Source organism: Idiotropiscis lumnitzeri, chromosome 19 (assembly GCF_059441095.1).
Source record: "Idiotropiscis lumnitzeri isolate Australia: NSW breed Sydney's pygmy pipehorse chromosome 19, RoL_Ilum_1.0, whole genome shotgun sequence".
Taxonomy (NCBI): domain Eukaryota; kingdom Metazoa; phylum Chordata; class Actinopteri; order Syngnathiformes; family Syngnathidae; genus Idiotropiscis; species Idiotropiscis lumnitzeri.
This window is the reverse complement of record NC_142409.1, coordinates 7,147,721-7,170,157: the sequence shown is the minus strand read 5'-3', so window position 1 is coordinate 7,170,157 and position 22,437 is coordinate 7,147,721. Positions and strand designations below refer to the sequence as shown.

Below are 22,437 nucleotides of genomic sequence, written 5' to 3'. Positions count from 1 at the left end.
CCCCTCATACATTCTCTTTGGCACTGACCATTTCATTTTGGACCACTTGAGGAGAAAACTGGTTCCAGGTGGGTGTTGGCTAACAAACACAGCGTGTAATTTTGTTGTGTGTGTTTTTTTGTTAAAGATATTCTCTGAAGGAAATGAATGATTGAAAAGTCTGGTGAATTGAAAATATATGTGTTCCAGTTACAAGTGATTTATTGCAACGTGACCTAGAAAACACGGATGTGTGTGTGTGTGGGGGGGGGTGCACAAAGAGGAGAAAGTCTGTTTGGAATGAAAATGATAACTAGCGCACTCGAGCTAGTAAAAAGATAATCAAAAGGAATAGCAAATCTGCAAAACATCATTATCAGTATTGTGGCCAACACAATCCTGAGAGCCACGGTGCACCGATAGACTTTAGTAGGACAATGGAGCTCACTGGCAAACAACGGAAGAACAAACGCTACGTGGTGCGCATCAGGATGGAAATTACTAAGATAAAGCAGGCTCCAGAAATAAAACGGAGCGGTTTTATTCTGTGCAGCAATTTGCATTCACGGCAAGTAAGATTGGCCAAGAATATCGGAGGATGTGACAGGGGTCCACCGGGGTCCAATCTAAATGATGGATTGGAAACAATAACGAGTGGGAGTGCTTCATCATTAAATGCGAGCATTGTAACAAGCAACCACAAAATTTGTCCGGTATTTGATTCGTGATTCATGAAGTATTAGGTGATAATTATGGATTATGACGTCGAGAAATCTGAACAATTCGTAGATCTACCGCAAGTTGATTGGCCACAAACTGACATTTCCACCTGACCTTGGTACACTACTTTTGAATCAGCTGAATATTAACTCCTATTTGACCTTATACACAAAATCCCACGAGGTTGTTTGCTGTTTGTATTCAGAAGCGGACATGTTTATTTCATAACCGGCGCGTATGACGTGACGCTAACTCTGGTTTCGATGTCGGGGCCACGTGAGGGGTTATGATGCCCTTTGAACTCCTTCCAGACAGATGACTTGTTATTAATTCATCTATTCTTTTGAAACGGGGTGTCTCATTATCATCCCGATATCAACCCGTCCCGCGAGAAAGTTGAGAAGCCATGCAGTCAAGATTTTGTGCACCAGCTTCACAGACTTGTCAAATTAAAAGGGCCTGCCAGTGACACTTTGAGGCTGGCTCTACCCAAAAAAAAAAACGGGGATATAAAAATGAATTATGTAAGATCTCTTTGAATATTGCATTGCAGACGAGGGTGTCCCATATGCCCGCCATTTCCAGTCTCAGGCAAGACATCAATAGGAATGCCCTCATGCTGGCATATTAAATCGAAGGTAAACCCGTCTCTTTCCATTTCTTCCCCCCTCCTTCCTGTTATCGCTGTGCGCGGTGAAGCATCGTCTCCTGAGCGTTTCACAAAAAGAAAAGCTCTGGGCGATAAGGAGAAAGGAGGCGATCCCAGCGTGATTCAATGGGATCGGCATTTAGAGAGTGGACTCGGATATGATCAGCTGTTCATTGAAGATACGGAACATTCTGGAAAAAGATGATCCATTTTGGTATTTGTGCGGGTTATTAAACATTTGACATTATTTCCACACAGGACCTTCTTAAAAACGGCAATATATCACCGTCTAAAAAAAATAGAACGGATAACAACAGACATCTTTGCAGGAGACCTTAAAAATCATTCGACATGAGCTTGGGTTTTATACCAAATTGCATTCGCGATACTCTTAAAACTTCTAATCTCCAACTGAAAAGGAAGTAATCGAGATGGCATTTCAGCACAATATTCCACAATCTATTAGTTTTACTGCTAATCACTTTTCCCTTCCATGCTGTTGCTTTTATTGACTTTTTAGCATAGCAGCAGTCTCTCTGCTATTTTGCTGTGTGTTTGCACTTTCATCTTCTCCCGTCATTCCCTCGAGCGAAAAAAGAAGAAGAAAAAAAAAAGCCAATGGAATTGCTCCCAACAGGCCAACTGATAAGTCATTCACATAATGAAGTGCCACCCAAATGATATGCGTCCTTGTTTCCTGGCCACAACTAATTGTCGATATTATAATCGTGTTGCAGGGGACCATGTAGTGCATCTAATTTTATGTTGCTGAATTAAACAATAACCAATTTGTGTCCTTACCTGAAAAAACTACCAGAGGCATTATATTTGTGGCAATCATAATCATAATCTATAACCAACAGGATGGTGCTACTAACCACAAATGTAGTATTAATATTGCATACCACCTCACTGTTCAGATGTGCAGGGTTCTTCATGTGTGGAGTTTGCATGTTCTCCCCGTGCCCATGAGGGTTTTCTGCGGGTACTCCAAAATGCATGGTAGGTTAATTGGACACTAGATGGCCTGGCAAATAATATATATGTATACGTGTACATACACACACATATACCGTATATACATATGTGTATATGTATATATATATATATATATTTTTTATTTTTATTTTTTTTTAATATATATATATAAAAATTCTACTAATATCATTTGTCCGTATCCCTGGCTTAGAAGAAAATTCAGTTTCTCTGCAACATTGTGTTAATTCAAACCCTGGACAGAATAATTCGGATCATTGTGACTGTTTCAAATGTAGAATAAGTTGTGTTTCTATGGGGGGGAAAAAGATATATAATTCCTATAATCGTTGAATGCAGCAATATTGCAATATTGAGCTGTGCCCAATAATGACAGGCAATGTAAAATGTGAGATGTGATATTTGGCATATGACTGACAATTTACTGTAGAGAACTCAAATACAAGCCAAATTGAGGGAAGTATTATAGAGGATAAAATAAACTGATTGCAGATCTGGAAATGTGGTGATGACAACCGCCAGCTATTTTCCAAGTGTGCCTCCTCTGGAATAAAGAGCTTAACTTGAGCCTTTGTTGTGATTTAAAAAAAAAAAAAAAATCTCTAAACAAGCTTTGCAGTTCCAGCATTCACCAAGACGGCTGTCAGCTTGAATGCCTTGCAGGGAAAGACGGGGTCCTCGTCTTTTTCCAGCACACCACAAGATGGGCGCTCATAAATTAGGTGAGTCTGTGTAATCAGCCATGCAGCTTGCGGCAGGATGCGCAATGATGTCAGCTTGAGGTGATTCACTCGTGACAAGGACCAAACTACACCTAAATTGGCACCAAACCATGAGCTCCAAAAAGTCTGCCAATGCAGCAGATCCTAAAGGCAATAAGGCTGATTTGATCAAACCCAAATGAAAAAGTCCGAGAACTTCTGAGCCCTTCGCCCACATGTCCACCATATGGTACGAACAGTTAGGTGCACCAATGTCGTGCTAGCGCTAACATAACATTACAGGACTAGTCTGCAAGTTATTATAAACCGCTGAGGTACCCTGGGAGGTGACGGCATTGAGAGAGATTCTTATTACAACCCAGAATAATCAAAATGCTCATAGGGCCTACTATAGTAATACATTCAAATTCAAATGTATAATGTACATACATAATGTACCTTAAAATAATGCAGCCTGTTGAAATAACTATTGTTTATTTGCACACAATTTCCCCTGAAGCAATATTAACATAGGTACTGTAATTTGCAGAGATGGACTTTAGCCACTGTTTTATGAGGATTAAATTCCCAATTGTATAACACTGATGCAAAATACATAGCGGCTTCTGTACTCAAATAAGATTTAGAACTTTTTTTTTTTTTTGACCACAAGCAAATTAACAGTGTGGCAAATTAGAAGCAAGAGAGGTAACAGTACAAAAAAAATTAAAGGTTACAAAACAGATGGTTTCCCTTTATGCAAATGTTATTGTGCAAAACTAAGCCCGGGGGCTGTGCTATTTTTCTCAGCCTTTTAATTGGCATGAGTCATGCCACATTCTACAGAAGGTAGCCCCACAATTTCTTGAGAAATGTAAGAAGTGTTCCCCCCTCGCCCCCCCATCAAGACACTCCCACCACCACCAGTGCTCTAATGGCAACCAATTGAGCTCCGGGTGTTGCTGAAGCCTCTGAAAGCTAGGTGAACTGATAATGCATCGTGCCTTTTTCTCGCAGCGGGAGTTAGCTCACCACGGCAACAGCAGCTGACAATAGATTGTAGGTGAACATTAACCAGCATGCCTTTTTCATTTTCAAACACTTATTAGCAGTGTGGAGTATGGGGTGTGGACATCAGGGTAATTGGAAAACCGTTATTTGGCTTCAAGACTGGGAGTATCAACCATAAGCACACACTCAAAAAAAATACATATAAAAAGAATCCTTAAAATGTTTCAGTTATGATAAAGATGGCTACAGGTAAAAGTTTATAATTAAGGATTTGAAGCAAACATCAAAATAACTACATATTGTGATTTTTTCCTAGTACCAAGGAACAAGAAATCAAAATGAACCGCAATATTTACCTTAACAGTACATCCAAATTAATTAATTAAATCAATTAAATTAATTATTTATGTATTTATTTATTTATTTATTTATATATTTAAATATATTTATATTTATCTATATATTTTTATTTATTTATTTATTTCTATTATTCAAGAACCGACTCAGAATCCTCGGGTGCCAGTTGCCTGTCTCTGATCCACGAGAAGAATGATTTTACGTTCGATGTTCATCAAAATCTTCTAAAAAGTTCAATGTCAAAACATTCTTTCCAGATTCAGTTATTTTGGACGGTGATAAAAACAAACCATAAGAAAACAAATTCAGATGACAAAAGGTTTTGAAATGTTGAACTGAAACAGATTGCCGCTGTTTAATAATAAGCAATGTATTGAAATGATGCCCATTTAATATTTTGTATTTTTTGGAACGTGCCCTTCATCTGTCATCGTAAGCGTTTTTGTTGTGTCTTTTTTTTTTTCGTCTGGAAAATCTGCACTCTGGGCACTCTGGAATCACAGGGAATTATTAACCATATGCGCATGAAAAACATGTGTGATTGATGAGTCTGGGGTGGCAACCTAAATTTGATAGCACAGCGGCATTGAATCTGGCAACACAAATATGCTTTTTTAGCTAAACGGGCTGCATTTGTCGAACTATCATGCATTCAGTAAGGGACGAGTGTGAAAAAGACATGTTGGGTGGCAACACAGCGTACATGACCTAACAGCAGATGCAACTGACAAATGACCGTGGCTTGACTCAAGCTCTGGGGCGACACGACAGTGTAGCAACACCTCTGACTCCATAAATATGTAAAATCTTGGTTTGTTACAGAGCCCCTGTAGAGGATTGGGCCTCTGAATCAACCCACACCCACCCTCCCCGTTTCTCTCTCGTTTGGGGAAGAGCCAGAGTAAACACTATAAATAAGTTATGACCACGACTTGTTGACACACATTCAGCAAAAAGCGCAGCCAAGCTATGATGACTGACACCATGTAATTGGAGCTTTTAGCACTGGTCATCTCAAGCGTGGTCAGGTTGACGACATCACCTCAGAGTTTCCAAATACAGTTAAAGGTCATGATTCATAGAAATATCCGTTCCTCACCGGGCCAAACTGAGAGACTTCTAGCCAAAAAGACTGGGTGCTGTAATATAAGTGAAAGGTATTATTTATTTTTTTTAATTATAATTAATTACGATCCACGTCGTAGGTTGCATTCATGTGGATTTGTTAATATCTCACAAAAACACGGATAGTTGCTGCGCTACTAAACTTCAGTGATAATGAATCAGGATCCTCTCACATTCTCCGCATTACCGCCAATTGTAATAATGTTTTATTTCCTGTCTAAAGGGATATACATAAATTGTTCCCGGGAAAACTGATTCCGAGCCAACATTAGGCTGTACCATTGATTTCTTCCGTTTTCATGAGGGCCGTGCTCCTAATCCAATTGCGTTTCTTCCTCAAAATGAAATAATTGTATCAACGCAACCATCAGCTCTTGGCGAGTGAGCAGTTCTGCGTCAGGCCGGCGTTTAATTGTTGATGGACTTCATGCATTTGAGGCAGTCACAGCCAGGGTCGAGATGCATTTGCCAATAATGTCATATTATAAGAAAGGAAGGAAGAGAGTTATTTGAGACTGGAGGGGGGGTGGTCGGAGGGGCTCTCAAGTAATACGACGGGCCACTAAATGAAATAGGAAATGGCTACGAAGCAGCGACAGGGTGGATGATTAATAGTGAACTCCATTATGGAAAGGTCTTGCTCATAAGAAACTTGGATCTCCCAGAGGAATGAGGTTTGGTATGCAGGTTGAATTTAATGTCGCGTGTTTGTTTTATTACAATACAAATAAAGGTATACGGAAAAATAATATTAATTAAAATTATACGATTCGGGGCGGCACGGCGGAGGAGTGGTTATCAGATCCTTCCCACAATTCTGAGGTTGCTGTTTTTACCCCCCCCGGATGCCCCTGCCCCCATGAACCGTGCTAGCACGAGTACTCCGACTTCCTCCCACATTCCAAAAACAGGCTTTTTAGATTAATAGACTCCATGCACACAGCACTTTTATAGTCTGCGTAATTTGCCGTGCTTCCGGTTGGGGTTGAAACGCAAACTGACAACATGGGAAAGGTGTTAAACTCAAAAGTGATTCCAAATTGTTGGCTGGAAGAGCTCTTCGTCTATGAACAAAAAAAAAAAAAAACATTTGATGACATTTTGACCTTGAAGAGTACTAGCACCGAACTATTGAATAAAGTATTTCACGACCCCGGGGATAACATCCCAGTAGCTTTGAACATATTGACAGCGGAAATGCTTGACTTAAGGTCCATTGAAGACAAAATTCTCCTGGTTTCTGAATATTTTATAATATGGTGGGAAAATCTCCATCACCAAATTTCATGTTTCCATTCCATTGATGTCATAAGCAGATTTTGCCAATGAGGCAATAGCACCCCTGGTGTTGCTGCCAAGTAGTGCACTCCATTTGGTCGCCATTTATCAAGACAAAATGAATCAACAATCATCAAATAAAGAGTGGACAAAATTCTTTGAACCAATCTAATCCACTCTGCCCGTCCCGACTACGAGTATTGACTGAGTGCTTAAGTGACTCTTCCAGAGGTGTTTGGCGTCAACAAACAGGAACAAGGATGACTTTAAAACAGACTTAAATATAGCTCATTAAACACGGCATTACGAGGCACAGGCTCAGGGTCTTGTCGACGTGCCCGAGTTGCTGCAATCACTTCTGGCAACGTGCTTTCGTTAAGGACGCTTCTTGAGTCAAAGGTGGTTTGCCACGTCGCTGTCTAGAATAACAAGGAGGCGACTGCTGCAAGGTCAGACTAAAAAAGTGGCAAGAAATATTTTCACAGTACAAAAAAAAAAAAAGGCCCTGTATTGATTTTTCTTCTCATTTTTATACAATTAATAGCATTTTTTTTCTAATGCTTTTAATCGCGTTAATCTTGATCATAAATCATGTATATCAATAGATGACTTTAAATAAGCATGTGAGAGTACAAAAGTAACAGTTTGCATCTGAAATGTCTCATAACATTTTACCTGTAATTCTTACTGGCTTCAACGCTAAGCATTAGCAACAGATGATTTTTTTTTTTTTTTTCCATAACCTTTATGCCTCCCAGTTGGTCTTATTAACCACATGCTCGCTTCTTCCCACATGACTTGTTGTAAAGGTTTACATTAAAAATGAATTTGCACCTTCCGCAGGCTGATAATTCATCATTAGACTGTTGTAAACCTCGCTGTATCATCTGTTTAATTCTTTATGCTGATTGCAAGGTCACCGACCTTCCAGGATGGATCTGGCTGACACAGTTTTTGTGATTATGCTGCAAAAGTAGCGGAGGTCAGCCCTCGAGACAATTCCCCAAGAGCAATTCAATGAAATGTTAATATAGTCTCTCACTTCCGAAAAAACAACTGAAGCTGCCAGATTATTATGTAAGAAAGTTGCGAGAAATCTCTCGCGAGTTAATGAGTTCTTCAGGTCGGAGTTGATCATTTTCCCAAGATAGTCGGTTTTCAGCAACACAAGTCCTACAAATCGGCAACATGTTTTTTGGGGATTTCTTTTTTGGTATAATGAAAAAGTCTGCTGGACATTGCTGATGATATATCTGTATATAGTAGGTTCTGTGAAATTTAAAGCATTAACTCAGGTGATTAATCCAAAAAAATTAACTCAGTTAAATATTTTAACTCAGTTAACTCAGTTTGATTTACTTAAAAAAATAATTTGCATACTTTGCAAATATTGTGCCATATTAGCTGTCTTTAGCACGTCTCAGAACAAACAAACTGTGTTCAAGTTACCACTGGGCCTCGCAAACCAACACTGCTGGAGTGTGGCGCTTGTGGGCAGTTTTGAGAAATATTTAGAAGAAAAACGCCTGGAAAGATGTCTCCATTTAGATCGGATTCAAGAATCCAAGAAAGCTATTAGACTAGTATTTGAATTAAATATATTTAATTTTTGGTGATTTTGCATCAATTCCAAGATATTATTCAAGTAAATGCCGGTTACAAGCTTCGCAAAAAATAGTAGGTGAAAAATGCGATTAATCGCGATTAATCATGGAATTTTTTGGGTGATTAATTAGTTAAAAAAAAAAAAAATCACTTGACAGCACTCGTTAACACTTTTAGGTTGAATATGGCTTTTCAACTAAAAGTGTCTGGATTCAAAGTTGATATCATATATTAATGCAAAAACATCCAAAAAAAAAAAGGCGAAATAAAAGCGAAAGAATGAATGCCGTTGGCCTTTAGCTGACAATGTGTCCCGCATTAAGTCAATCCAAGCCTCAGACAAGTGGAAGAGCTGTCACTGTATCGCTTATCATCATGCCCAGCACTCTTCAATCCTTCCCCTCCTTTTTTCTGCGCCCCCACCCTCTGTTTTCAAGCTGTTTAGTAAATGCATATAATCTTCAACCACCCAGCCTGACTAGAACCTCAAAGAGTCACAAAGATACGGCCAGATGGAGGTGAGCTATCAGCTAACCTGGAACTGTGGGCCTTAGGCGATAATCATTTCAAAACTGCAGGGGAAAATGCTTTTAATAGCCCCGTGAAAGGTAAAAGTTTGTCTGCCTTATCACACCTGGCAGATGCATCGCAGAGAGGAGAGAGGAAAAGGGGATAGGGGGAGAAGAAAGCATCAGCTGATAACACCCCCGCCCCCCCCTCCCCAGGAAAAAGGATAAATCGGGAATTTAGAAAGAAAAAAAAGTGCTGGCTTGAGGAGGAAGTTTTAGGGGATTAAGGAGAGTCGCTTTTCTGCTGTGTTCCAGCAGCCCCTCTCAGTCACCTTCGCTCATCCTTCTTTCTCTACCAGCTGCTTGTTGACCCCGGAATTAACTTTTATGAGCCTTCTGATATGACCGACAGACTGCTTTAAGTTTTATCTTCAACATTCCTTTTTTTTTTTCTTCAGTTTTTAACTACACAAGACAACATTTGTCTTCATTATCGCCTACAGCGCACGGTCTGGTTCCTAAATTGAAACTGCAAACGCACAATTTCAAAGGCCCATCTCGATATACTTGACCTGCGGTGAAAGCTGGTCCGGTTCAGAAAGCTCTGCAGGATTTTTTACGAGGAGCAAGGGCCCGTGTGCACTATTACATGATAACTTTTATGTTCCATTTTGGACAGAGCACTGCTCAATCTCACACCTCAGCTCCCGGTATTTGAAAGGTGTTCATTTCAGGGTTGTTTCAGCCTCTTACATCAGCGTTGTCAGCGTGCTTTTGGAATTATGCGTGACCTTCATTGCTTTACTTCTACTTTAGAGTAAAACTGCGGAGGGTGTTATGGAAAGGTGATTGTTTTGTTTGAAGTCCTGAAAACTCTCTCAAACTTGGAGCTGGACCTAACATATCATTCATTTTCATGATATATTTGGAGCGGAACCAAATTTCAAAGTTCCGCATTTGCAGTGACATGACAGAAAATTTTAACACCCATTGAATTTGAATAAAATAATATGCACCGATAAGCCAATTGAATAGTATTCACCTGTGTCTCTCGTTACCCTAAAAAGAGTTTCATATTTTAACAGAAGGATGTTAAAAATGCCCATAAACAAAACAAAAACATCTTAAATAAACAACTCTGATCATCAGAATATTCATCCACTATTATTAACTCATTCACTGCCATTGACGGCTAAAGACGTCAAAGATCCATTTTTTTTTAGTGAAGTAGTGAATGAGTTAAAATTGTGACTACTTTTGATCAACATGCAATAATTCCATGAAGACCTTCGTTTTAAGACTCGCCAAAAGTATTAGCGTTCATTTATTCTCTTGACAGACTTACCTCAAGCTAATCAAGCAGTGCTTTCTCTCTGAGCTCTCAGAGCCGTGACCCACATCAACCGCAAATGTTAGGCCATCTACAAATAACTACGGATCACAGGTTTCCGATTCATTAGGACAGGGAGTGGTCTCTCCTTCACACTGGAGGCAGATAATTAAAAAGCTTCCCAAGGCAAACAAATTCCTTCTGGTGTCCAAGCACAAGTTTGATCACGTCATTTAATTGAAATTCTCTACTCTGGTTCATTTTTCATCAACTTCTCCTGAGAACTTGATTCGCCATGCTTTTGTTTATCGGCTAATTACTGTAATACCTGGAGTCACGCAGCTAAGGGAATTGCTGATAAGCCAAGGCAGACCTTTTCGGATTCCTTTGTCAATGTTCGGGTAGTTTTTCACTTAATAAATTTAGTTGTCACTTTCATATAATGATATAGAGGACATTACAATCCATAAGACATACATATACGTTTTCAAAAATGTAGTCCCCGCCTCCCAAAGACGTATTTATACGTCTTAGCCTTTTTTTAAAAAAAAAAAAACTGTAATTTTTTTTTATTATTGCTTCATAGCTGCGTGTTTTTATAGCATAAGAACACAATATTCCGTTGGCCTCACAAAATAAGTCAAAATCCAGAAAAACGCTGGAATCGAGGGGTTTCCTCTAGTGAACATTTCTGGGATAAAATGAGTTAATAATGAGTTTTAACAACTATATTAAAATCCTTCATTTCAGCTGAATTTGTGAGATAATGCATCTGGCACGCTGAGGACGCCAAACCAAGATGTCTTTCAGACCAGTAAAGAATCAAAACTGAATATCAAAAGAACGCAATACATATTTGAAATCACCTGCATCTGACTTACTATAACCTTGGGTTCAACGGCATCTATGATGCTCCTCCCTCTGGTGACTGATTGGCAGTCGCAACGCAGCACTGACAGTGATTTGTCTTTAATGGCCGATTGAGCATGTCAAAAGTCGTGCTATAAACCGCACTTTGATATGCCGCAGGCTGAGCCATCTGACAACCACGACAGCCACTGTCACCCTTCGTCACTGCAATAAAGCCCCGGCAATCGGTTTGCGATCAAGGAGCATTGGCTTCCCGTGTATCTACACACACACACACGCACGCACACCCCCACACACATACACAATTGAAACTCTAAAGTTGGAACTAAGAGCGAAGGAAGATGGAGCGACTGGAATTGACCCATACAAAAGCGAATGGCTTCCCTCATTGTGCGGATTTACCCAACATAATGTTTAGCTGCGTTAAACGTTGCCATTACGCTTGAGAGTTGTGCAAAACAACTCCAATCTATTTGGTTCTTTCTTCTTTCCGTCTCTCCGAGGCATTGGAACCACTGCTATCCGTACCTTAAATGCCTTTAATGAATTCTCTGACACATTTTTCTTTATTGCACTAGTATAAATTACTCTGCTGCACGCCTGCAGGTATTAACTAACTCTCTTGATTTAGGAAAGAGGCAAAGCAGATATGAGACGTGCTTGTTTGCATGTCCAAATTATTGCATGTGACATCATTGCAGACTTAAATGCACACTAATTTACAGTTACAAACTGAACACAGGGAGGCCTGAGATGAGAAGATGAGATTCGAACTTAGAACCAGAATAGTTCTCTCTCTCTCTAAATATATATATATATATATATATATATATATATATATATATATATATATATATATATGACTCGAGCTTAGCACCAAAGTAAAGTATTCTATGTCAGTAAGCGTGCAAAAGGCGAGATGTATCCACAGTCAAAGTCAAAAACTCATAAATTGCAAAGGTTGTAAATCCATGACTACCCGTAAAGGCTTCAAATGGGGCATATTCAGTACTGTTGAGATTTGCTTTCACTGGCCGCAGCTGGCGCAGCATCCAAGCAAGATAAACTTTCAAGTATCCAGCAAAGGACACTTTTCAGGCCTCACAAAAACGTCTCACCTCTTGATGAGCCTGACCGCTCACTGTTTTGCCTTAATTCTCACCATTTGGCGATGCTTCACCAGCACCCAAATCCATTTTTCTTAATCCGAGGCTCACTGTCACCCAAGCGGCAGTCTTGTTCCTGTTTAACAGATCAGCAGCAGCGAAAGCTTAGCTATGCAGCAGCTACCCCTAAACCCTTCCACATGACTCCTAGTCTGGACCAAGCAAAGCTCTGAATCACCAGAGACGGTGTTTCATTGGATCTGGCGTCATTCACTCTCTGTCTCGACTCTTCGGTCTCACATGATGCTAAGTATGACAGACTTAACTGCATTCTTTGCCGTGATTTAAGTGTTCCAGCAAATTTATGAAACTGAACTTCAGTCCAGATTTCCTCTCATTCAGTTATGTTAGACTATATAAACATAAGTAAGTGAGAGAACATATGTCTCTGCAGGCCCATTCAGTGGCTGGCTTGCGTCGGACTAACTTGTAGGAATATGACAAAAAAATGGCATTTCCATGTGCAATGGGGCAGGCTCGTCGAAGACAAAAGTGATGTTTTTATGAGTTTGTTTAGAAATATATCTATTTATTTTTATGTATTTTTTAATATTTATTTTTCTATTGATTTATTTATTTTAGAAGATTTTTGTGAACCACACCCAACCTAGTAGGCAGGCACAAAATGTAAATAAATACAAGTTTTGTATCCTAGTAAAAATCTAGAAAATGCAAAAGGAAACTATACTGCAATGGCGTTACAATGATAAAAACAAATATTCTTTCAAATGAGCATGTGCCAGATATACCCATGATAGCTGTCAGACAGCTAAAAGGATCTGATGGTACGCTTGCTTCCCGTGAAAAGAAAAACCAAGTACAGCTTGTTTCCAGCTCTCTATATTTTCTTCCTGTCTGAATAAATATTTGTGTTTTGACCATCTGCACCCTTGTCATATGTCTGTATAGAGCCTGACCCCGATACAGCCTGTCTGGTGTGACAAGGAATAACAGGTGGAGTGGCGGCCCACGCTTGTCGCTCTATGTTTAACCTGTGAGATTCAACACCCCACCAAGGTGGTGAGACATGAACTTGTGAGTGGCTGCTTGAGTACAAGGGAACTTTGCTGGCAAACGCTACCATTGCCGATCTGAGATTACGTTTGAACATTTTCTATTTTCTAAGACAGACGATACTGGCTGTTCCGCTCTGTAAATTATTGCTTGCAGTTCACGTAAAACAACCCATGAAATGTTGGCTTGGTGGAATATTGCTATGCTTAAAGATAAATGATCACATTAAGGTGGTGCAATGTCTTCATCTTATTGGGCTGTAAAAGGTATATTACCTTCATTCATCTTGACTTCCACGTTGCTGCTCATGTTGAATGTCGCACACGCCAATAAACTACCAAGCACCAAAAAACATCCACTTAAAAAGATTTTTTTTTTTTTCTCAGACCTCTCTCATGTCCTCGTCAACATTTCCCTTTGTCTGTCCTAACGTTCCGGTTGGTGTCCTCACTAAATAATTACAAGTAGCCCTGTCCTCACCCCGTCAGTGTGGTCGGGCCCTTTGGCGAGACTATGACAGCCATCTTGTCCCCTCAGTCCTCTACTTCCATTAGCTGCCCTGGTCACTGTGACTGCGCAGTCATTCCAGGGTCACAGCCCTCCACTATGAGCTGTAATTGCAGTACATTGAGCACTCCGGAGTTGGCGCACCCACCTAATGAATTGTCGCCCGCTTTAATATGAAATTACACAAGGGTGACTCGTAATAGATTAATACGGTTGGCAAGGTTACTCTCAAAGGATAATCCATTGAAAATTGCTGATTGCCTGCCTAAAATTATTATAAGACCCATGTGAGGTGGGATTAGTCAGCCAAAGTGATCCTATGTGATCACTCTTATCAATCACTGGATCACTTTGTGCAAAGAAGGGGTTGGAATACTAATCCTCACCCTTCAAAGAAAGGGTAGCTCGTTCTTGAACTGAGTGAGGACACGGAAACTTTTGATCATGTTAATGTTGGATTAACAATGCAGGGATATAAATAAGAACAAAGGTTGTGCATGTCCTTTTTGCATTTCAGTTTTGACGCCAAATAGTCAGGATTACACGCTGAACCCAAACAGATGAGCTAACGCCGTCTGAAACGCCGACCTCAAAAGTATGACACAAATAATAGCAGCCGTCGTCATACGTCTACTAAACTAACCCGTCATTACGCCTACCCTTGAATAGTTCAAATGAGAAACAAGCCTCTTTCATGTGCTGTTGGTACGAATGCATTCAACGATTGATTTTTTTTTTTTTTTTTTACGGCTCATTATCAAGACCACCTAACAATTAACCATCTCATCTTACGTTTGGCTCTCCAAACCGTGAATGCTCACAATAATGCACGAGAGAATTCCCCCCTTGAAAAGTCATTCCAAATGAATGCCTCTTTCGATCTGTTGTCTGGCCACATGATTATGGGAGAGGTGAATAGTTTTTTTAAATAGACCAAGTACGTACTTACAGGTGACAACATGATGACCATCTAATTAGTCCAATGGAAAAAAGTACAAAGCTGCCTGTTGCCGAGAGCAACGATAAAAGTGCATCCCTGCCATGGATATCGCACTGCCTCACTTAGACCGTTTAGAAATGCAGAACGTTGTTCAAATGTGATTTTCGGTTATCTCAAGTGTCACAAAAACCCGTGTACCGGAGCCCAGGGTGGCAGGCGGTACAAGGAAAGTAAACAGGTGAAGCACGAGATGCATGAAGGCTGCGTTATAAGGACGATGAAACTTTCCAAAAGGAAGTACGGAAGTAGGGGAGCAGTGGTCGTGGCCGCTGGCTTTCGGTTTCCACAGCGCCACGATTCATTCTTTATTTTGCACTTTAAAAAAAGTAGATTTGATTAACTCATTGACTGCCATTGACGGCTAAAGACGTCAAAGATCCATTTTTTTTTTTTAACTTGGCTGGTATTAATTGTAATAAGTGTTTAGAAGGGTGTGACTCGAGTGTGCTACATTTGCAATTTCAAGCATTTTGTTCTCCACTTTCGACATCAATCTTCTCAGCCACATTTTCAGCATATTGCACGTCAGCTTTCATGTACGTGCTCATATCGACAGAGTGCACACGCCAATCAAACGTTTCCCCCAAAAGACTCAAACTCACCCAGTTGCCCTGCCCCTGGCTCTCAAGATGGAGAGAGGCCATCCAGGGGTCACGACGCGGCGTGTTCTCATTCAGAAATAACATCAGGGTTTGGCTTTTCTCATTACCCACGTGTGCTGTCTGTGCAACAGCCATCTCACCACCACCGCCACACATCAGCCTCAGGGTCAGAGTTCAGATATTATTGGATTTTGTTGCGTTTCATTTTACATCACTATGGCTACAACAATTGAGAGTATTGTTTTGATGTTTAGATCGGTACCCTAAAGGCATGATACATTTCTTATTCACACATTGTATGTAGCCAAGCCTCATGAAAACAAAGTTTCATTTATTTGGATGGAAAGAAATTTGCCCCTAAGGAGCATTAAAATGCGATTATGTCAACGCATATTTGAAAGATTAAGATCAAATTTAGTTCATGATCTGGGATCCCCAAAAATAGGCCACTGTTGGAATTTTGTTACCAAGCAAATGTGAATTACTAGGGAATAAACCCTTAATTAACAAAACGTACTCAATGCATGTTATTTTTTATATTCAAGAAGGAAAAAGTTAAAATAAAGATTCAAAAGCGGATCCAAATTTGTATATATATATATATATATATATATATATATATATATATATATATATATATATATATGTTTTTTGTTTTTTTTTTACCAATAATCGAGCTGTTCTCCACTGACTACACAATGATTTAACCGGGGATGTTTAAAGTAGACCAGCCTTGGGCGACGGGCCCATCTCGCAGCAGCTGTTGGTGCAGATGTAAGGTGACAGTAATCAATACCGATTATTAAAGTGGGAGCACCATCTCTAGTGTGTGATTAATCTTCATTCCCTCATGTTTACAGAGCCTCCTTTGGCCCGTTCGCCACTGAAGGGAAGCGCTTCCCATTATCTGTCCCAAGAGACAAGAAGAACAAAACACCGTCACCATTAAAGATACACGCTGTCACTGAGGAGGACGAAAGCATGTGTCCTGGAAAGACTGAAGATCCCACATGCATATAGTTTTAAAATACAACATCTGTATCTTCTCAAAAAGGTAAAAGCAGACATTGCATACAATGCAGTTGAATCAGAAACACGTAATCAGGCTGACAAGCTCGTTGACATCAGGGAGTTAAGGATTCGTTTTCAATCTGGGGGTTATTTATAATTTAAAACTGGCCCAAAAATATATATATCAAGTAAAGTGCTTTGCTCTGAAATGGCTCACTGCTTGATGTAAGTCAACATTCGTAGATATTAAAATCAGAACAGTGGAGGCATTAAAGTAATACAAAAAAACCTGACATACATATTTGAAGTTTGAATGGCAGCAGTACTGTGCTAGACTTAAAGGGGAAGTCAACCCAAAAAAAAAAGAAAAATTTGCAATAAAATGATCTATATGCCGGCACTAGTCAAAACACTGCGTTCTGATTAATCTTGCGTTTGTGGAATATGAGTTCAGAAGCAAAATCCACCCATTTTTAGCCAAATGGGGCATCCATTTTGTCACTTCCGTCAGCTGAAAATGACACCACAGCTGCTCAGGGGTTAGGTAATGACCAATCACGGCTCTGCAGTTTCCTGAAGCTGTGCCATGATTGGTCATTATCTGAACCCTGAGCCAGAGTGCTGTCATTTTTAGTCGACAGAAGTGACAAAATGGCTGACGCCTGAGATGGATTAAAAATTGACGTTTTTTTGAACGGTTACCTCATATTCCACAATCACACTATTAATCAGAATGCCAGGTTTCACCTAGAGGACCTGCGTAGAAGAAATTATTGCGAAGAAAATTTTGGGGTTGACTTCCCTTTTAAGTGGAGCGTAGTTGTATTCAGTGAGCCTTGCGGTTGCAAAAAAAGGATGTAGGTCATTTTCATATCATTTGATCAAATAACGGTAACGACACAAATGAATACGGGAACTGGCTAACTCTGACATCTTTCCTTGCCACACATGTGCGTTATCGCCAACAAACATACGTGTGAGATGACTTTTCCCGCAAGGGATTATAATCAGTAGACTTTGTTATTTATAAAAATAACATTTTAGTCGATGGTTTGTGAACCATGATTTTTGTCTCAATAATTAACAAGATTTTTTTTTTTCATATATTTACCCGTAGTAGTAAATCAAACTCACATTAAAGAAAATATTATGAGATAAAATATGAGCCATTGGCAAGCACAATTATGATCCAGCCAATAACCTTCCCCTTAGCTAACATCATCAATCCTGTAACCTTGTTGCTTCTGGGAAGTAAACAATTAATCATCCTTGCTCTGTTACATCCCCAATCAAAGTCAAATTATTATTTAAAAAAAAAACAACCCCAAAAAATCTAATTATAATCACTTAAAGTATGTATTGTTTGGGGGCATTTATGTAACCAGAAGAACTAAATTAAAAATCCATATACAATAACGGAGAAACGTCGAATAAATAACCAAACCAGGGTGCTTCGCGATACAAAAAAAAAAAAATCTAAAGCACATAGTTGGAATTGTGCGTTTAATGTCAAAAAGATGTGCAGATGTGTGCTTAATATGCATCGGGGCCACACCATTAACATTTCTGGCCTGGAGTTGAAGGCTAACAGTGCCTCTCGTCTCCATCGGCTGTGACTGCAACAGATGTTCGTTCCCGTCCTCCCCCCTCCCCAAGTAGTCGCCCACAGGTGTCAGGATCCCACCACCTCCCCGCCATCGTTAAATAATCACCAGTAGTAGACTCTCTGCCCCACCCCCTCCCACTCATCTTCTATTTAATCCCATCTCACTCCTCCCCTCTCCTCTTTTCCCAACCAAAACCACCCCCGTACCTTCCGCGTCCCCCCATGCGCCCGTCATTCAGCACCTGTGAGGATCCCACAGAGAAGAGATAATAACTTGATGTGGCGCTCTCTTTCACTGAGTGGGGCTGCGTGTTGAGTTGAGGGCAAAAGGGGAAGTGCGGGGGTCAGCGAGAACAAAGAGGTTGGTGTGTGCGTGTGCGCGTGCGAGACTTTGAGAATTTTTGACAGCTATTTCCATCGCCTCCCTTGTGTGTACGATACCTCTCGGGTGTTACAGCTTGTACTCAGGGAGAAAAAGGCAATATAGGAAGACATTTGGGAAAGTTCAGGGGATTAACTCGAGGCAAGGCATTGGGAATGGTATAGAAGAAGGAGGGCGGGGGGATGCAAGGGAGGGGGGGGGGGCATTCATTGTCAGGAGTAATTGCTTTCAGACACTATACTTTGTAAACTGAGGAGAGATTACAGGATTTGTTCCCATGTAGATTTTTATACAGCGACATTTTACTGAACCCATTTTGTTCTCTTCATCTGAATGTGCTGCATTGAATGTTTTATTTATTTATTTTTTTTTATGAATCCATAAACATCAAGCCTGTCATTCTGCAGGAGAGTGATGAAGAAAAGGGCATGTGAACCAGATGTCAAACAACTAAAATGTCAATGTAAGTGACAGAACTGGATATTGAACACTATCTGGCGCGGAACCCACATTTGGTAAGTTGTGCGGTGGCTCACAAGGGAGCCAGTATGCCTCATTTTATGGCAGTGGAAAAATATTAGTTCTCCGAGGCAATAATATATGCTTCCATTGACACAAGGAACCTTGAGTTAGAAACTTAATTAGTTCCCTGATTCTGTTTGGCTCTCGAAACGTTCATAAATCAAGGCAACGTTTCAGATTGAAATGTATGGAAATGCGATTTATCCGATCCAAACCCAAAAATAAGTTACTTACATTTTTTTTTTTTTTACCTGCGTGTGGTTATTAAAAAATAGATATGTAATGCAATATAAAAGTGAATTCAGACTCTTGTAAAAAAAAAAATGAAACACTTAGCAAACATGACTATTCGGTGCGTATTAACATTAAGTAAGGGAAAAATGGATATACGACTAATTTAAAAAAAAAACGGTCTATGATCAAAATATTCAAATGGATTTTATTTTATTTCTTTTCTAATTCCTTGGTTGATTTTGGAAAATTGATCAAGGGAAAAAAATGGGACGTCACATTGTCATTTATCAATTAGTTACTCATTTTTATTGATTTTATTTTTATTCATTTATTCATAACGCCTCTGACATCAGCGATCGGGTGAATGTATCGTGCATCTCGTGGCAACATGCAGGGGCAGTCATTTTGATCAGATTACATCGACATAAATCGTTCATTGTCTCAATAAAAGAGACGCTACATTTAGTTAAACAACATAAATAGTATTTTCTGATGAGCAAAAAAAACAAACAAAACAACCACCATTGCTAATATTTGCATCCATTGTGCTACTTTTTTGGTACAATAAAACTTCAAACAATAAATTAGCATTTCAAAGCTGGTCAACATCATGTAAGTCTTCCGTCTCACATGGTTAGGAATTGTATTTATTTTTGTATTTACCTTAGCCGAACACTCAGGAGCGTATCCTTGAAAGCTCGGTATATATTTGCAGAGGACCCCCCCCAGTGACTCACATGAGCATGAGATTGATGCCTCATGCAAGGCAGATGCCTTCAAGACACGCGTTTGAGGAATCAAAGGAGCCTTTGCAGGAAAAAAAACAAAACAAAAAAAAAAAAAAAAAAAAAAAAATCCACTTCTGTCGTTCCTAATGGGCTCTTTTACCATGTGTCGCCAATCAAAGAGCATCTCAGAACACCTTCTGTTTTCAATCTGCCGCTTTGACAGGCTACTTGAAAAGTAAGGGGTCTCGGACGTTCCCGCACTCCGTGTTTGAGAGTGTGGAAGACGACAGGTCCCATTACCTTCAAGGGAAACTCACTTGGGAAGACCCTCATGTTCAAAAGGTTGTTATTCTTCTCTAATATGCTCCTTGTTTGGTTTATTAGTGTATTTTTTTTTTTCATTCTCTGTTCAATACGGCAACCTTTCTTCCTGTTTATACGGTTGCGCATGTTGGTGGTCAAACAGTTCGACATAAAACGAGCTGCCGATTTCATGTGGTAGACAATAAATACATTTAGAGCACCGTAGAAGGGGGCGGGGCAATACGGCCACCCTATATGGCCTCTTCTCATATTTTCAGTAAACCCATTAGCTAAATCTTTCACTTTTTATGGTCCAAAGAATGTCTTTTTCTTACGCATTTTCCAGGATTTATGACTAGAGTTTATCTGACGATTGGATCCCGCTTTCAAAACGCCAGCAGATTGCTTCTTCAACTCCAAAATGGTTGACTCTGATAAGAAAAAAAAAAATTACCGTACACGTCGAATGGCTTCAAGTAATGCAGGTGTTCATAGACAGAGCAAGAGCACCTGGGCATGTAAAAAAAAAATGGCAAGGGAATGGAAAGAAAAAAATTTAAAAAAAATATGTGGACTGATAATGAAGTAAGAAAAAAGCCAGGGTAAATAAAATAAAAAAATAAAAAATAAAAAAAACATTTACCACAGTGATCCACTAATGTTATTGATTTTTTTCCCGTCAGCATTATGCAACAACTGGGTCTACCTCGTCATCGTCTCGGGAATGATGCCCGTGTTGTACACGAGGAATCACAAAGGTCAGTGTTTTCAAATGCATTCACTCTGAGAAAAAGTTTAAAAAAAAAAAAAAAAAAAAAGATCATATTCGGGCACTCAAAACGCCGGTTCTGTGTTCCGTTGAATTTATTTCTGTGTGTGCAAGATTTTAATCTACCATCCTGACTTTCGTATATCATCCTTTGTTCTTCCCACTACCTGGGTCTACTCATCCGGCCTTTCAGATGTCAGAGCATTCTTCTGACATTCATTGACACGTTTCCATTCGTTAGTATGATTGTCATGGAAATGGGCATACTGTCGGACCCAAAGGCAGTTTTATAGCCTCAGTGGACCATAAAGAAAGAAAGGTTTATAGAAAAGCACCCACGATGTTCCATGCTGTGTTGGACACCATGCCGGGATGAAGCCTGCGTTTTATTGCCCTCTAAATCTCAAAAGAGCTTTTGCGAGGAGTTTTCTCGAGATTGTTTGATATCCGTACTTATAAATCTGTCCAAAGTTTAAGATTCAAAAGCATTCGAACACAATTTAATCCCCCGTCGGCTTGCTGTAATTCACCTCACATTCTATTCGCCATTCCGAGCACTCTCACATGCTTAACTCATTCAATACCATTGACGGATAAATACGTCAAATTCCATTTTTTTTTTACTAGGCTGGTCGTGAATGAGTTAAATGTCGTTGCTCCTCCATCCTCTTTTCCGCAGTTTGCATCAAAAGCGCCAACCTGTGGTAGTTAAGAGCACACGAAATGCAAAACAGGGTCTATAAAATGAAGAGCATGCATCTCAACAAAATTCTGAACTGAGTGCAAGATCATCCCTCTCATTGATATTCACGTAAAGCTAACATTGGAGGACCTGGCTCCGGTGGTACGATCAAAGTCTGAGCTACTTCAGAGATGTTGCTTTTTTTTTTTAACTCCCCACAAGGTATTACCAGTTAAAGCTTCACCCTGGATGCTCAAGCTGGATAAATTCTCACAGGTTGCTTTCCATTCAGACTTCACCTTAACTTTACCCTTTTTTTTTCTCGAAAGGTGGTAGTCAGACTTGTTTAATCATCAAGTGGATGAATGTGGATGTTTTTTCTAAATGGCCTGCTGGGTCATTTCAAGTGCTTCTCCATTCCTTTCGATGACGATAGAGTCTGTGATGAAGAACCTCTAAAGCCAGACGTTAGCGTTTCCTTTTATGTTTTTTTTTGCCTTCATCGCCATGTCAAAGATCACAAGCTGTTTTTAGAAGTTGAGTCAGCTCACAATAAAAACTCAAATCAGGAAGTCAGATTATAGGGATGGAGAAACTGCGATGATCTAATTCCATTGCACATTTTTATTGCCGGGCCAACCTAGAATGTTTTGACTTGCTGCCAATGACGAGCCATATAGCTGCTGAAGACATTTGATGTTAAAAATGTTGAAAAAAAAAAAAAAAGGTAAGAGAGGATCCAGATGACCAATGCAGAGAATATTTTCTTTTGGTTGTCTAT

At 39.7% G+C, this 22,437-nt stretch overlaps 1 protein-coding gene across 1 annotated transcript in view; it reads right to left on the bottom strand.

Annotated features, from left to right (window-relative positions):
- The window catches only part of LOC148318297 (partitioning defective 3 homolog), a 244,398-nt gene that overhangs the window by 42,925 nt on the left and 179,036 nt on the right, over positions 1-22,437 (bottom strand). The window lies entirely within an intron of this gene.